Raw genomic sequence first — 5,000 nt, 5'->3', positions numbered from 1 at the left:
GTGGGTGGGTAAGTGAGTAGTTGAGTAAGTGGGTGGGTAAGTAGGTGGGTGAGTGGATGAGTGGGTGGGTGAGTGGATGAGTCGGTGGGTGAGTGGATGAGTAGGTGGGTGAGTGGATGGGTGAGTCGGTGAGTGGGTGGTTGAGTGGGTGGGTGAGTGGGTGACACGGAGAGAGTCTGCGGAACGAGTTATCATTGTTACGAGCGTCTTAGCCGTATGCACGCCGAACTTCTTTCGCACCTTACGTAGCCAACCGTGATAATCGGAGGTTCTGGATGGGTCATAGCCAGCCGTGACCCATCTACTGGATGATGGTAATGTGGTGGGGGTGGTGGTGGTGATGATGGTGATGATGGTGGTGATGGTGGTGATGATGATAGTGATGATGGTGATGATGGTGATGATGATGATGATGGTGATGATGATGGTGGTGGTGGTGATGATGATGATGGTGATGATGGTGATGATGCATCAATGTCTCTGGACGTGTTGTTGTTGTGTGGAGGAGCAGCGAGTTGCCGGATGTCGAGGTCGCTGTTGTTGTTTAGCTGTTGTTGTTGTTGTTTAGCTGTTGTTGTTGTTTAGCGGTGCAGTTCAGGGTCTCCGGGCCCGAGGGGCTGAGCGGGTGAGCTGCACGTGTGTGTGTTGAACTTCCTTCGCACCGTACGTAGCCAACGGTGCTAATCGGAGGAGCGCATGAATCGACGAGGTGTGTCGGTGTGTTCACGCTCCCGCAGTCACAAAGACAAAGACCCCCCGTGTAGCCTGTAACAGATTGTTGGGGCAAGTGCTGTTAGCGAGTAGCAGCACCTATGAAGGCCGGCACGTACCCGTACCCGGCCGCACCAGGGTCGCAAACGGCTACCCGTACCCGTACCCGGCCGGGTACGGGTAGCCGGGTATCGGGTAGGGTACGGGTATCGGGTACCCGGTTGCGACCTCTGACACTCACACCATCACTCACAATCACACACCATCACTCACAATCACACACCATCACTCACAATCACACACCATCACTCACAATCACACACCATCACTCACACTCACACACCATCACTCACAATCACACGCAGTGCAGGGCTGCTTTTAATCTCACACTCGTCGAGTTGGTGAGTAGTTTATCAAGCGCAGCGACCAAGAGAGATGTTGCGTGGATGCTGTTCAAGTGTCCACCCATCTCACGGCTGGTTTGAATGTCCACGGGATGATGATGGTGATGTGGTCGTGGTTGGTGATGATGATGATGTGGTGGTTGGTGGTGGTTGGTGATGATGATGATGATTTTGAGCCACTTTCGTTGAGCTGTCATCTGAGAAAGCCATGTCGCTTCCGCAACAAAAACAATCTCAGCGTGATAATCGGAGGTTCGGGATGGTGATGTTGGTGGTGCTTGGTGATGATGATGATGTGGTGGTGGTGGTGGTTGGTGATGATGATGATGTGGTGGTTGGTGAATGTTGATGATGGTGATGTGGTGGTTGGTGATGATGATGATGTGGTAGTGGTTGGTGATGATGATGATGATGTGGTGGTTGGTGAATGGTGATGATGATGTGGTGGTTGGTGATGATGATGATGTGGTGGTGGTGGTTGGTGATGATGATGATGTGGTGGTGGTGGTTGGTGATGATGATGATGTGGTGGTGGTGGTTGGTGATGATGATGATGATGTGGTGGTGGTTGGTGATGATGATGTGGTGGTGGTTGGTGATGATGATGATGTGGTGGTGGTTGGTGACGATGATGATGTGATGGTTGGTGATGATGATGATGTGATGGTTGGTGACGATGATGATGATGTGGTGGTGGTTGGTGACGATGATACATCCGTGTCTCTGGACGTTTGGTGCGAGTTCTTGTTTTGTTTCGAATCTTCACGTTTTTTTGATCGCTCCCACGCCTCATTCGGTGGCCGAGCCGAATTATCTCCCCCCGCCCCGGGGTCGTCTTCCCTCTCCTAACTTTGGCTGCCCACTCCCCGCTGCCCCCCCACCCCGCTGCCCCCCCACCCCGCTGCCCCTTCCCCCCCCCACGGATGGAGGACTTGAGCCACCCTCTGTCGCGTTCAGATGCCGGGTGTCCGTGAGCCAGCGTCGATTTCGGGACCCCGCGGGATTCACAGCGCCGATCACCGCTGCACCAACTCTGCCAAACACAAAGATTCATACTCTTAGGTTTTTTCGGTAAAGTCACGTGGGTAAAAAATAAAAGATAAATAATAAAAATAATAGAATAAATTGTTGCCTCCGAAACGCCGTGATTTATTATTTTATTTCTAATATTTTAATTTATTTCTCGTTTATTATTTACTTATTTTACCTACGTGACTTTACCGAAAACAACCTAAGAATATGAATCCTTGCAGTCACGAAAGCTTCAAATCTAGAACAAAGACAAAGAACCACTCACCTCCCGTATAGCAGCAGCAGCAACAGCAACAGCCTAAACAGCCTGCTTCGGGCAGCAGCAGCAGCAGCGGCGGCGGGCGGCTTTGTTGTTTGGCCATCGAACAAAGCCGGTGGCGGTCTTCATAGGTGCTGCTCGCTAACAGCACTTGCCCCAAGTCTGTTAGAGGCTACACGGGGGGCCTTTGTCTTTGTGTTGTGTGTGTCTGCGTTGTCCACCTGTGTGTGTGTGTGAGTCTGAGTTGTCCACCTGTGAGTGAGTCTGAGTTGTCCACCTGTGAGTGAGTCTGAGTTGTCCACCTGTGAGTGAGTCTGAGTTGTCCACCTTCTCTCTGTGAGTGAGTTGTCCACCTCTCTGTGCGTCTGAGTTGTCCACCACTCTCTGTGAGTGAGTCTGAGTTGTCCACCTGTGTGTGTGAGTTGTCCACCTCTCTGTGTCTGAGTTGTCCACCTTCTCTCTGTGTGAGTCCCATCGCGACTGATCTCCCAGCCTCAGCGACTCGAGATGGCGTCACGTGACCTGCAGCAGCAGCGCGGTACAAAAACAACTCCTCTGTGGAAACAAAGGGGGGGGGGGGAGACGGGGGGGGGGGGAGACGGGGGGGGGAGACGAGGGGGGGGAGACGGGGGAGTAGACGGGGGAAGAGACGTGGGGGGAGACGGGGGGGGGGAGACGGGGGGGGGAGACGGGGGGTGGAGACGGGGGGGGGGAGACGGGGGAGTAGACGGGGGAAGAGACGGGGGGGAGACGGGGGGGGGAGACGAGGGGGGGAGACGGGGGAGTAGACGGGGGAAGAGACGGGGGGGGAGACGGGGGGGGAGACGAGGGGGGGAGACGAGGGGGGAGACGAGGGGGGAGACGGGGAGTAGACGGGGGAAGAGACGGGGGGGGAGACGGGGGGGGGAGACGGGGGGGGAGACGGGGGGGGAGACGAGGGGGGGAGACGGGGGAGTAGACGGGGGAAGAGACGGGGGGGAGACGGGGGGGGGAGACGGGGGGGGGAGACGAGGGGGGGAGACGGGGGAGTAGACGGGGGAAGAGACGGGGGGGGAGACGGGGGGGGAGACGAGGGGGGGAGACGAGGGGGGAGACGGGGGAGTAGACGGGGGAAGAGACGGGGGGGGAGACGGGGGGGGAGACGGGGGGGGAGACGAGGGGGGGAGACGGGGGAGTAGACGGGGGAAGAGACGGGGGGGGAGACGGGGGGGGAGACGGGGGGGAGACGAGGGGGGAGACGAGGGGGGGAGACGAGGGGGGGAGACGGGGGAGTAGACGGGGGAAGAGACGGGGGAAGAGACGGGGGGGAGACGGGGGGGGAGACGAGGGGGGGAGACGGGGGGGAGACGAGGGGGGGAGACGGGGGAGTAGACGGGGGAAGAGACGGGGGGGGAGACGGGGGGGGAGACGGGGGGGGAGACGAGGGGGGGAGACGGGGGAGTAGACGGGGGAAGAGACGGGGGGGAGACGGGGGGGGAGACGGGGGGGGAGACGAGGGGGGGAGACGGGGGAGTAGACGGGGGAAGAGACGGGGGGGGAGACGGGGGGGGAGACGAGGGGGGGAGACGGGGGAGTAGACGGGGGAAGAGACGGGGGGGGAGACGGGGGGGGAGACGAGGGGGGGAGACGGGGGAGTAGACGGGGGAAGAGACGGGGGGGGAGACGGGGGGGGAGACGAGGGGGGAGACGAGGGGGGGAGACGGGGGAGTAGACGGGGGAAGAGACGGGGGGGGAGACGGGGGGGGAGACGGGGGGGGAGACGAGGGGGGGAGACGGGGGAGTAGACGGGGGAAGAGACGGGGGGGGAGACGGGGGGGGAGACGAGGGGGGGAGACGGGGGAGTAGACGGGGGAAGAGACGGGGGGGAGACGGGGGGGGAGACGGGGGGGAGACGAGGGGGGGGGGGAGACGAGGGGGGGAGACGGGGGAGTAGAGACGGGGAAGAGACGGGGGGGGAGACGGGGGGGAGACGAGGGGGGGAGACGGGGAGTAGACGGGGGAAGAGACGGGGGGGAGACGGGGGGGGAGACGGGGGGACGGGGGGGGGAGACGGGGGGGGGGAGACGGGGGGGAGACGAGGGGGGGAGACGGGAGAGTAGACGGGGGAAGAGACGGGGGGGGGAGACGGGGGGGGAGACGGAGGGGGGGAGACGGGGGAGTAGACGGGGGAAGAGGACGGGGGGGGGAGACGGGGGGGGAGACGTAGGGGGGGGAGACGGGGGAGTAGACGGGGGAGGGGAGACGGGGGGGAGACGAGGGGGGAGACGAGGGGGGGAGACGGGGGTGTAGACGGGGAGAGACGGGGGGAGGGGGGGAGACGGGGGGGGAGACGGGGGGAGAGACGAGGGGGGGAGACGGGGGAGTAGACGGGGGAAGAGACGGGGGGGGAGACGGGGGGGGAGACGAGGGGGGGAGACGAGGGGGGAGACGGGGGAGTAGACGGGGGAAGAGACGGGGGGGGGAGACGGGGGGGGAGAGACGGGGGGGGGGGAGAGACGGGGGGGGGGAGACGGGGGGAGACGACGAGGGGGGAGACGGGGGAGTAGACGGGGGAAGAGACGGGGGGGGGAGACGGGGGGGGAGACGAGGGGGGG

The 5,000-nt window shown here is 61.9% G+C and overlaps 1 protein-coding gene across 1 annotated transcript in view; it reads left to right on the top strand.

Moving 5' to 3' along the window:
• Nucleotides 1–5,000, top strand: part of LOC144951633 (matrix metalloproteinase-16-like) — a 31,497-nt gene that overhangs the window by 753 nt on the left and 25,744 nt on the right. The gene's annotated exons all lie outside the window — the stretch shown is intronic.

This window comes from Lampetra fluviatilis, chromosome 63, assembly GCF_964198595.1.
Source record: "Lampetra fluviatilis chromosome 63, kcLamFluv1.1, whole genome shotgun sequence".
Classification (NCBI taxonomy): domain Eukaryota; kingdom Metazoa; phylum Chordata; class Hyperoartia; order Petromyzontiformes; family Petromyzontidae; genus Lampetra; species Lampetra fluviatilis.
This window is presented reverse-complemented; position numbering and strand designations above follow the sequence as displayed.